This window comes from Hordeum vulgare, chromosome 4H (assembly GCF_904849725.1).
Source record: "Hordeum vulgare subsp. vulgare chromosome 4H, MorexV3_pseudomolecules_assembly, whole genome shotgun sequence".
Classification (NCBI taxonomy): Eukaryota; Viridiplantae; Streptophyta; class Magnoliopsida; order Poales; family Poaceae; genus Hordeum; species Hordeum vulgare.
In genome coordinates this window covers 568285874-568298872 of record NC_058521.1, presented here as the reverse complement: position 1 = coordinate 568298872, position 12999 = coordinate 568285874, and positions in this window count along the sequence as shown.

Genomic DNA, 12999 nt, shown 5'->3' with positions numbered 1-12999 from the left:
ATTGCATCAACCTTGGAACCATTTCCTACGCGCATCGTCACTTCATCTTTCGCCAGCCTTCGTCTATTCCGCAGTTCCTGTTTCGAGTTGCAAATATGAGCAACAGAACCGGTATCGAATACCCAGGCACTACTACGAGAGCCGGTTAAGTACACATCAATAACATGTATATCAAATATACCTGATTTTTCTTTGCCCGCCTTCTTATCTGCCAGATACTTGGGGCAATTGCGCTTCCAGTGACCCATACCCTTGCAATAGTAACACTCCGTTTCAGGCTTAGGTCCAGCTTTGGGTTTCTTCGTCGGATTGGCAACAGGCTTGCCGCTCTTCTTCGAATTGCCCTTCTTGCCTTTGCCGTTTCTCTTGAAACTAGTGGTCTTATTCACCATCAACACTTGATGCTCTTTATGGAGTTCAGACTCTGCGACTTTCAGCATCGCAAACAACTCGCCGGGAGACTTGTTCATCCCTTGCATGTTGTAGTTCAACACAAAGCCTTTATAGCTTGGCGGCAGTGATTGAAGGATTCTGTCAGTGATAGCTTCTTGCGGGAGTTCAATCCCCAGCTCAGCTAGACGGTTTGAGTACCCAGACATTTTGAGCACATGTTCACTGACAGATGAGTTTTCCTCCATCTTGCAAGCATAGAATTTATCGGAGGTCTCATACCTCTCGATCCGGGCGTTCTTCTGAAAGATAAACTTCAACTCCTGGAACATCTCAAATGCTCCATGACGCTCAAAGCGACGTTGAAGTCCCGGTTCTAAGCCATACAAGACTGCACATTGAACTATTGAGTAGTCCTCCTTACGTGCTAACCAAGCGTTCTTAACATCCTGATCAGCCGTAGCGGGTGGTTCATCTCCTAACGTAGCATTAAGGACATAATCCTTCTTCCCAGCTTGTAAGATTAGCTTAAGATTACGAGCCCAGTCTACAAAGTTGCTTCCATCATCTTTCAACTTAGCTTTCTCTAGGAACGTATTAAAATTCAGGATGACTGTCGCGTGAGCCATGATCTACAACACAAATATATTCAAAGTGGACTTAGACTATGTTCAAGATAATTAGAGTTTAACTTAATCAAATTATTCGCTAAACTCCCACTCAAAAAGTACATCTCTCTAGTCATTTGAGTGGTTCATGATCCACTTACACTAGCTCAAGTCCGATCATCACGTGAGTTGAGTATAGTTTCAGTGGTAAGCATCCCTATGCTAATCATATCATCTATATGATTCATGATCGACCTTTCGGTCTCATGTGTTCCGAGGCCATGTCTGCACATGCTAGGCTCGTCAAGCTTAACCCGAGTGTTCCGCGTGCGCAACTGTTTTGCACCCGTTGTATGTGAACGTTGAGTCTATCACACCCGATCATCACGTGGTGTCTCAAAACGACGAACTGTAGCAACGGTGCACAGTCGGGGAGAACACAATTTCGTCTTGAAATTTTAGTGAGAGATCACCTCATAATGCTACCGTCATTCTAAGCAAAATAAGGTGCATAAAAGGATTAACATCACATGCAATTCATAAGTGACATGATATGGCCATCATCACGTGCTTCTTGATCTTCATCACCAAAGCACCGGCACGATCTTCCTGTCACCGGCGCCACGCCATGATCTCCTTCAACGTGTTGCCATCGGGGTTGTCGTGCTACTCATGCTATTACTACTAAAGCTACATCCTAGCAAAATAGTAAACGCATCTGCAAGCACAAACGTTTAGTATAAAGACAACCCTATGGCTCCTGCCGGTTGCCGTACCATCGACGTGCAAGTCGATATTTCTATTACAACATGATCATCTCATACATCCAATATATCACATCACATCATTGGCCATATCACATCACAAGCATACCCTGCAAAAACAAGTTAGACGTCCTCTAATTTTGTTGTTGCATGTTTTACGTGGTGACCATGGGTATCTAGTAGGATCGCATCTTACTTACGCAAACACCACAACGGAGATATATGAGTTGCTATTTAACCTCATCCAAGGACCTCCTCGGTCAAATCCGATTCAACTAAAGTTGGAGAAACCGACACTTGCCAGTCATCTTTGAGCAACGGGGTTACTCGTAGCGATGAAACCAGTCTCTCGTAAGCGTACGAGTAATGTCGGTCCAAGCCGCTTCAATCCAACAATACCGCGGAATCAAGAAAAGACTAAGGAGGGCAGAAAAACGCACATCACCGCCCACAAAAACTTTTCTGTTCTACTCGAGAAGACATCTACGCATGAACCTAGCTCTGATACCACTGTTGGGGAACGTCGCATGGGAAACAAAAAATTTCCTACGCGCACGAAGACCTATCATGGTGATGTCCATCTACGAGAGGGGATGAGTGATCTACGTACCCTTGTAGATCATATAGCAGAAGCGTTAGTGAACGCGGTTGATGTAGTGGAACGTCCTCACGTCCCTCGATCTGCCCCGCGAACAATCCCGCGATCAGTCCCACGATCTAGTACCGAACGGACGGCACCTCCGTGTTCAGCACACGTACAGCTCGACGATGATCTCGGCCTTCTTGATCCAGCAAGAGAGACGGAGAGGTAGAAGAGTTCTCCGGCAGCGTGACGGTGCTCCGGAGGTTGGTGATGACCTTGTCTCAGCAGGGCTCCGCCCGAGCTCCGCAGAAACGCGATCTAGAGGAAAAACCGTGGAGGTATGTGGTCGGGCTGCCGTGGGAAAGTCGTCTCAAATCAGCCCTAAAACCTCCGTATATATAGGTGGGAGGGAGGGGACCTTGCCTTGGGGCTCAAGGAGCCCCAAGGGGGTCGGCCGAGCCAAGGGGGGAAGACCCCCCCCAAACCGAGTTGGACTTGGTTTGGTGGGTGGGAGTCCTTCCCTTCCTTCCCACCTCCCTTTTTTTTCTTTCTCTTTGATTTTTATCTCTATGGCGCATAGGGCCCTTTTGGGCTGTCCCACCAGCCCACTAAGGGCTGGTGCACCACCCTTATGGCCTATGGGCTTCCCCGGGGTGGGTTGCCCCCCCCCCCCCCCCCGGTGAACTCCCAGAACCCATTCGTCATTCCCCGTACATTACCGGTAACTTCGAAAACCTTCCGGTAATCAAATGAGGTCATCCTATATATCAATCTTCGTTTCCGGACCATTCCGGAAACCCTCGTGACGTCCGTGATCTCATCCGGGAATCCGAACAACATTCGGTAACCAACCATATAACTCAAATACGCATAAAACAACGTCGAACCTTAAGTGTGCAGACCCTGCGGGTTCGAGAACTATGTAGATATGAGCCGAGAGACTCCTCGGTCAATATCCAATAGCGGGACCTGGATGCCCATATTGGATCCTACATATTCTACGAGGATCTTATCGTTTGAACCTCAATGCCAAGGATTCATATAATCCCGTATGTCATTCCCTTTGTCCTTCGGTATGTTACTTGCCCGAGATTCGATCGTCAGTATCCGCATACCTATTTCAATCTCGTTTACCGGCAAGTCTCTTTACTCATTCCGTAATACAAGATCCCGCAACTTACACTAAGTTACATTGCTTGCAAGGCTTGTGTGTGATGTTGTATTACCGAGTGGGCCCCGAGATACCTCTCCGTCACACGGAGTGACAAATCCCAGTCTTGATCCATACTAACTCAACTAACACCTTCGGAGATACCTGTAGAGCATCTTTATAGTCACCCAGTTACGTTGCAACGTTTGATACACACAAGGCATTCCTCCGGTGTCAGTGAGTTATATGATCTCATGGTCATAGGAATAAATACTTGACACGCAGAAAACAGTAGCAACAAAATGACACGATCAACATGCTACGTCTATTAGTTTGGGTCTAGTCCATCACGTGATTATCCTAATGACGTGATCCAGTTATCAAGCAACAACACCTTGTTCATAATCAGAAGACACTGACTATCTTTGATCAACTGGCCAGCCAACTAGAGGCTTGCTAGGAACGGTGTTTTGTCTATGTATCCACACATGTAAATGAGTCTTTATTCAATACAATTATAGCATGGATAATAAACGATTATCTTGATACAGGAATTATAATAATAACTATATTTATTATTGCCTCTAGGGCATAATTCCAACAGGAACTGCAGGTAGCTCAGACTCGACCACCTGTATTGTGGTGTGACAATCTCGGGGCAACGTATCTCACTGCAAACCCAGTATTTCATGCGCGCACAAAGCATATAGAGTTGGACTTCCATTTTGTACGAGAAAAGGTTGCCATGGGTGCTATAGACGTTCGGTTTGTCTCTTCAGCAGATCAAGTTGCACACGCCTTTACTAAACCTCTCACCAAACAGACACTCGAGCACCTTCGTTCCACTCTCAACCTCTGTACCGACTGAGATTGCGGGGGAATGTTAAACAAGTCTATAGCCTAATTGTAGGTTGTTAGGATTAGCTCGTGTGTTGTATAGATAATGATGTAGTTAGGTTGTTATAGATAAATCCTAACTGAATTCGATCTATTTTGTATCCTACATGTGTATAAATGCAAGGCCAGGCCTGACGCATAAGTCACATCAATTCATTCCTTTTGACTCACCCTAATATCTAGCACAAGCTCTAGAGTTGACTACGGGGATGGTTGTTTCGTATTCCCAGCATTGGAGCTATGTTGTGAGGTGACAACAAAGGTAGATTGCATTTGTTGGTTATTCTAACGGTTTGATCTTCACAATGACAAAATTTGAAATGAGCTTTGGAGGTGTAGCGACGGGAAAGGAGAAGGCATCTTACAAGGATCTGGAAGTTGTGACGAGGAATATGAAACTGCATGAGGGGGATCTAGACAATGTGTACATTGGGGGAGAGGAAATAGGCTCACTGGCTAGTAGTGGCAAAAGTCAATGCCACAAAAATGTTTAGCATCGCAGCTCTAAAGGAAACCCTGAAGTTCATATGGATCCTTGCGCATGTATCGGAAATCAAATAGGTTGATGACAACCTTTTTCATCATCCAGATGGTTTGCCTTGGCGATTGGAAGCTAGTGTTGTACCAGGGGCAATGCATTTTTAGTGGCCTAATGGTTTAGATCGACGAGTTGGATGGCAAGAAGAAATCTATGAAACTTGAGAGGGCCTTAGTTTGGGAACAAATCCATGAATCCCTGATTTATAGAAGTGGAAACACATTGTGGATCAGCTTGCTAGAAGAATCAGCATTGTTACGAGTGTGGAGATGAACCCTACCAGATTTTATGAAGGAAATTGCATCCGGGTGAGCATGTGTATTGATGTTAGCAAGCCACTAATCTGATGGACACAATTGAACTTGGATGAAGATAGGTTGATGTTAGATGCTAACTATGAGAAAATTGGCTATTTTCCGGAGGTGTGTGGATTATTAGACACGATAAGGAGGAGTGGCGATGGCGTGCACCCATCGTAGAACATTCAATGGGTGAAATGACTACTTGCAAAGAAAAGATCGACATAAGTTGCTCAAAGAGAGGGAAGTGACGCAAGACCCCGGAATAGCATTTGAGGTCGCTGATGTTCTGCAAGTGCACATGACTATGTAGCATAATTCATCATAAGAAAGTGTCGAACCCATTGGCAGCGGAAATGATGACACTACTGTCGTGGGTATAAGCCTGACAGTAGATGTGTAGGGTACGAAAAGGATGGGCAGAGTCCCAGCTACGGCGAGGTTGTATGAGTTCAGGCCCCTCTACGGTGGAGGTAATAGCCCTACGTCTCAGTGCTCTGGGAGCTTGTTGTCGAGTGGAATATGGAATACAATGATTTGCTAACCCCTGCACCAGCGGGGGAGGGTGGCTTATATAGAGTGTGCTGCCCTCCACAACGGTTCCGGTACAGGGGTGGAGTAGTGGCGATTGAATGCGTACGTTACAGGTAACGTACGTCCTAAATGCTAATAAATACACCGGGAAACGTACGACCGTTTCCCTCCAGGGGGGTTACGATGTTCCGAGTGGCATCCAGTCGGTTAGTTGGATGCTCTCCGAATGCTAGTCTCCGACTGGATGGTCGAGGACCTGTTACCGACTGGACGATGGGGACTCCTTAATTCAGTCGGAACTGACTAAGGGCCTTGTCCCTTATGAGGGGTAGTCCTTGGGTAGGACTTATAGGGTAGGCCTATGACCCTACCCTAGGACTATAACCCCATCATTAGTCCCCGAATGGATTGGGGTTGGAACGACGAAGCGATGCTTGAAGTTTGGATCTGACTGGAACGGATGTGACTTTGGCGTTGCTTGCCTCGATCCATTTTATCTTCTCTGACCAACGATCCGAGTGGAAATCTTTGTGGAACAAACTGTCGGAAACCGAGTGCTTCCACGGTATCTCTTGACGCGACTAGTCAAGTGACAGTAGCGGATTTTCCGGGATCCTCAAATTTCGGTTTCTGCGCGCTCAGCGGGGATGACGCCAGCGTGCTCGAGTAGCGCCTGACGCCTCGACTCTCGCGCCTTCAACTTCTCCACTGATATCGCCGCGGTCGGTCGGGGGATAAGGTTTCGGGGCCACCTGCCAGCGACCCAGTCGGAACCTTACTTAAATCCCAGCGGCAAGGGTTTTTCGTTACGCCCCCCGGATCTTTTGCCTTTGCTTCGTCCTCCTCGCCGCCTCCAGTGCACCTAACCTCTCCACTCCTCCTTCCCTTCCGCGGATTCGCAGCTTCCGCCATGACCAAGGGTCAGACCAGCAAGATGGAGGCGAGGAAGAAGAAGGGGAAGGCGGCGGCTCCTGCTCAGCGGCGGCAGCGGCCGTTGCCGGCGGGGTGGATCCAAGGTGATTTCCTCCCTTCCACGGTGACGGAGGGGGATCTGCTGCAGCTGGTGGAGCACGGGATGATCGTGCACAAGTCTTGGAGGCTGCCGGCGGAGAATGAGGGGGAGCGCGTCCTGCTGCTCAGCCATGTCTATCGAGGTTTCTCTCTGCCCCCGCATCCTTTCTTCAAGGGCATTATGAACCACTTCGGGGCACAGCTTCACCACTTTCCTCCGAATGCTATTGCCCATCTCTCTGCTTTCATAGTTATGTGCGAGTGCTTCATCGGCTGACCTCCCCATTGGGGGTTGTTCAAACATATATTCTCTGCTAGATCTCAAACTATCAAACGAATTAGTCAGTCGGATGATAAAACGCATCTTCTCCAACTCTACGGAGGCTTAGGTTTCCAGAAAAAGAGTCGGAGTAGTTATCCTGCTCTTCAGCTGAGTGAGTCGGTTAGGAACTGGCAGTCGGCGTGGTTCTACTGCCAAGACGTTGCCTGCCCGAATGCCTCGACGGGGTTGCCTCCTTTTAGCTTAGATCGTCCCGCTCCACCTAAGCAGCTCGCGCTCACGAAGGCGGAGAAGATCGACATCCAGCCTCTGGTCGACGCACTTGTAGACGTCGTTAGAAGGGGAGTCACCGGCATGGATTTGCTGGAGACTTTCCTTGGTTGGCGCATACAACCACTGCAGGCTCGTGACCACGCCATGTGGCACTACACGGGGCCCGAAGACTCCACTCGGACCAACGTCTTGAGCGTGACCGAGGAGAAGGTGGCGTCATGGGTGCTCCAGATCACAGGCGCCTGCGAGAACCCCAGAGGGTCTCGGCGAGTGAGGGCTTTCAGCGCGGACAATCCTCCTCCGAACCAGGTGAGTACCCTTTGTCGAGTGCACGTATCTGTTTTAGTTTTATCGCTTTCTTGAATCTCTGCCTGTCGTTTGATGTCGCCGACTGTATTTCATGCAGAAGTGGACCAACTGGTTTTCTCCTGTCTCGAACGGGAACCCGGACGAGGAGAAGGAAGAAGGCAGCCAGGAGGGCAGTGTGGAGAGCGGCGAGTATGTCTCCGACAGTGGGGAGACGGAGGAGGAGTCTGGTGAAGAAGAGGAGGATGACGAAGAGTAGGACTCTCCGCCTCCGCTGCCAGAGCACCGGACCAAGCGCCGACACGAACCCGCGGTTCCCTCGGCCCCTCCGGCATCTTCGAGTGCTCCGCCTGCTGCTCCCGTGGTTCCGAGTGCTCGGAGCACCAAGAGGGCCAGGGACGCTGCTGTCGAGTCCGTGGGTCAGCCTTCCAAGGTGGCCAAACCGAGTGGGTCTAAACCTCGGAAGGCTTTGCCGCGAATAAGGGTCATCGTTCCTGTCACCTCGACGTAAGTGCTCTGTTCCTCCAACCTCTTACGATATTCGGTTGAACTCCTGTTTGAAGGTCGAATGAATTTCACTCGACAGGGCTGCCACCTCTCCGGCGCGCCAGGAGGATGATCCCATGGACGCGGACAATGTCGTCTCATCCCAGCCAGGTGCGTTGTAGTGACTCCGAGAGTGTTATACTATCGCGTCGCGAATTCTATCTTAAGTCTTGCTTCTTTCTTTTTCTGAGATCTCGTGTCGTTCGGTCTATCAAGGGCGAGTTGCATGGACGAGGGCGACCAGGGGAGACCTGAGCAAGCCGCGGAGCCTGTTCTTGAGGCTGCCCCGCCAGTCACTGCTCTCGCCGCAAACGTGTTGCCGACTGAGGCGATGCCGCCGACTGAAACGGCGCTGGTGGCTGATGAACCTACTGGAGCGGGTCTTGGGATGCCCCAGGAACTTCCAACGATGCCAGGCTCGTCGAATGTCGAGTTCAACATCCAGCGTCTCCCGGAGGAGCAAGTGGGAGCGGCCAAGGGGGCCATGGTGTAGGCGGAGCTGATGGCGGGAGAAGCCAAGAAGGCATACGACTCCATCGCATCCCTGTACCAACGGAGTTTGGAGCTGCGGGAAGATATCCGAGTAAGTGGGCTAGTAAGTATTTACTTTTCTCTTGTAACCCACTGGGTGATCTCGGATATCGGATGATGTTTGCAATGGGTTCACTCTGAGTGAACCCAGTGGGTGTAGTCCCCGAGACTTCTGTCGAGTGCTTGCACCGGCAGTTGTCTTTATACATATTGTCTTTGCCTTGGTCAGATCTGGAAATAATATGGTCGACTGCAAACAGTTGTGGCAGTCGGGGTGCACTTACTGTAAGAGTCCCCGAGAGTAATTTTACTCAGGTCGGGTAGTATTAGCCTCGTAGGCATAGGTGGTAACATGTATCTCAATAGGGCGGGCCTGCTTGAGTTGCATGCCAGTGGGGTCACTCTCAGTGAACCCACTGGGTGTAGTCCCCGAGACCGCTGTCGACTGCTTGCGTCGGCAGGGGTCTGAAGAACTTAGACTTTTATTGTTGAATTGTCTGATTGTCTCTTGGTGTTGGCTGGCAGAAAACTTGTGAAATGGGGACAGCATATGAGACTCTGAGGGCGGAGAAGATTCAGTTTGCTGGTGAGCGGGATGCGACACTGTTTGCAATGGCTGGTATGAAGGAGGTTCTGGCGGAACGAGAGAAGTCGTTGGAGCAGGCTCATGAAGCGAACAAAGTGCTGACTGAGGAAGTTGGGAAGATGGGGAAACAAAGGACTGCTCTGATGGGACAAATGGATGTGCTGAACAAACGGTGCAGAGCGCAGGAGAAATACGTCAGTGACTGGGCTCGGCAGATGATGACGCGTCTGGCTGGTAAGTCCTGCTTTTTCCGAGTGCTTGTGGTATGTGCGTCACACTCGGCGCTTATTGTTTGCTTGTCCTATTGTTGCAGATTTTTGCGTTGACGCTGAAGCTGAAGCAGCTGATGTGGAGCGGTCGATTCATGAAAACGTTCCACTCGGCGAGGACGCCAATCGAGATCTGCTCGCAGCGCACATTCGCGTGGGCAAAGTTGGTCCTTTCATCGGTCGACTGAGAGAAGTCGTCGGCCGGATCGACAAGGAGCTTTGGCCGGAAGATGAGTCGTGGCAGGAGATGGACTTGATGAGTCGACTGGAGGAGGTCCCCAACCGAGTGCAGTCATGGAAGAAATCTGCGGCTCGCTGTGGTGCAGATGTTGCTCTGTCCTTGGTCCGAGTGCATTGCAAGGAGGTGCGTGAGGAGAAGCTGAAAGCGTTGAAGGTCGCCAACACGAAGAAACTTCGATTCGAAGACTTCATGCAAACCTTCCTTGAAAGTGCCACCCGCATCACCGACGGAATCGACCTGGACACCTTCGTGGAGCCCTCCAGTCCTGGCGCTACTCCAGACGACGCGTAAGAAAACTTTATCCTCGGTATGCCGAGTGTTAATTTGTAAGAAACTTTGGCCACTGCTGTTGGCCGTCACATTCTTGTTTCGATGTGGGTAAGCTTGATCCACACCGAGCCATTGAACTTTGAATCGAACCTTTTGCTCTTCTGTTGCAATTTTGACTCGAGTTTTTGTTTGGCGTTTCTTGGTGAAGCCAAAGGCAAACATTCGGAACATGTCAGTTGTCTTGACATCTGCATGAGTCTCATTGAGGGTTCGTGGAATTTCCGATTGGATCTGCATTGTCACCGAGTGGATCGGTAGGATCGCCGCTAGGTTGTCAAGTGCGACTATCAGGTCGCACTCGGGGCGAGTTGGTACTGATGTAGTTGTCAGTTGTTTTGACATCCACATGAGTCTCAATGAGGGTCTGCAACCCATGTAGTTGTCAGTTGTTTTGACATCCACATGAGCCTCAATGAGGGTCTGCAACTCATGTAGTTGTCAGTTGTTTTGACATCCACATGAGCCTCAATGAGGGTCTGCAACTCGTGTAGTTGTCAGTTGTTTTGACATCCACATGAGCCTCAATGAGGGTCTGTTGAGTTCCCGAGTGTACCTGTAGGATACAGTCGAAGGCGTGTGGGTGCTTAGGTGATTCTGCATTGCATCTAAGTCCCCGAGTGTGGCGTTAAGTGCACACTCGAAGAAAGTTAATACTTAGGCAATTCGTGATCGCAGCTAAGTCCCCGAGTGTGACGTTAAGTGCACACTCGGAGAAAGTTAATACTTAGGCGATTCTGGATCGCAGCTAAGTTTTTTTTTGAGACCGGAGTCTGCGACCGCGGAAGAACTTTGAACCTGCAAAAAACTCAATCTGCTTTATATTATTTCACCAATACTTGTTATTTACATTGCTTCAGTCGACGGTCACGTGTAGAAGCGCTTCAGGAGGTCTCCGTTCCATGCTCGTGGCTCGTCTATCTCCCTGTCGACGTTGTAGAGTCTGTATGCTCCATTGTTCAGCACCTTTGAAATGATGAAGGGTCCTTCCCAGGCAGGAGCCAACTTGTGAGGTCTTTACTGATCCACTCGGAGCACCAGGTCGCCTTCTTGGAACGTACGACTCCTGACGTGTCGCGCGTGAAAACGCTGCAGATCTTGTTGATAAATGGTTGAGCGAGTCAGTGCCATCTCGCGCTCCTCCTCCAGAAGGTCCACTCCATCTTGCCTTGCTTGTTCTGCTTCAGCTTCGGAGAAGAGTTCGACTCGTGGAGCGTTGTGAAGTAAATCACTCGGAAGGACTGCTTCTGCTCCGTAGACGAGGAAGAACGGTGATCGCCCTGTAGATCTGTTTGGGGTTGTGCGAAGACCCCAAAGCACTGAAGGTAGCTCGGTGACCCATGCGCCAGCGGCATGTCCCACCTCTCGCAGGAGTCGGGGCTTCAAACCTTGCAGAATAAGTCCGTTCGCCCGCTCTGCTTGTCCATTGGACTGCGGATGCGCCACGGAAGCAAAATCCACTCGGATACCTTGGCTTGTACAGAAACCTTTGAATCTGTCCGAGTCAAAGTTTGTCCCATTGTCCGTGATTATGCTGTGAGGTACACCGAATCTGGAGATGATGTCCCTGACAAACTTGACGACTATTGAGGCGTCGAGCTTCTTGATGGGCTTGGCTTCGATCCATTTCATGAACTTGTCGACTGCCACCAACAGATGTGTGTATCCTCCTTGGCATGTCCTAAATGGACCGACTGTATCTAATCCCCACACTGCGAACGGCCAGACAAGAGGGATTGTCTTCAGCGCAGATGTTGGCTTGTGTGACTTGTTGGAGTAGAACTGACAACCCTCACATCGGTCGACCATATCTTTAGCCATCTCGTTTGCCTGCAGCCAGAAGAAACCAGCCCTGAATGCCTTGGCGACGATTGCTCTCGAAGAGGCGTGATGGCCGCAGGTTCCTGAGTGAATATCTTCCAGGATTAGCTGTCCCTCCTCTGGGGAGATGCATCGTTGAAGAACGCCTGAAACGCTTTCCTTGTACAATTGGCCATCAATGATAGTGAATGACTTCGACCTGCGGACTATCTGCCTGGCCTGGACTTCGTCTTCTGGTAGTTCCTGCCTCAGGATATATGCAATGATCGGCACAGTCCAATCGGGGATGACAGCAAGAATCTCCATGACCAGATCAACCACGGCAGGTACATCGACTTCAGTCGGATCTGTTGAACTCTTTGGTTGTACTGGTTCCTCTGTAAAAGGATCTTCTTTGACTGAGGGAAGGTGAAGGTGCTCGAGGCAGACGTCACTCGGGACTGGTCTCCGAGTGGATCCGAGTTTTGCCAACTCATCAGCTGCTTGGTTCTTCAGTCTCGGAACATGGTGAAGTTCTAGACCTTCAAACTTCTATTCAAGCTTCCTCACTGTATTGCAGTATGTGGTCATGGTGGGGTTCCTGACGTCCCACTCTTTCATCACTTGATTGACCACCAAATCCGAATTGACGTAGACCATCAAGCGACGGACGCCGAGTGAGATGGCCATGCGCAATCCGTAGAGGAGAGCTTCATACTCTGCCTCGTTGTTGGAGGAATCGAAGTGTATCTGTAGCACGTACTTGAGTTTGTCGCCCTTTGGCGATATGATCACAACGCCAGCGCCGGAGCCATTCAACATCTTGGACCCATCGAAGAACATTGTCCAATGGGCTGAGTAGATGTGGGTCGGTTGCTGTTGTTCTACCCATTCTGCTATGAAGTCAGCCAGAGCTTGAGACTTAATAGCTTTCTTGGCCTCGAACTTGATATCGCAATACAGCATCTCCATCGCCCACTTCGCCACTCGGCCTGACGCGTCTCGATTGTGGAGAATTTCCGACAACGGAGCATCAGAAACGACAGACATCGAGTAGTCTTGGAAA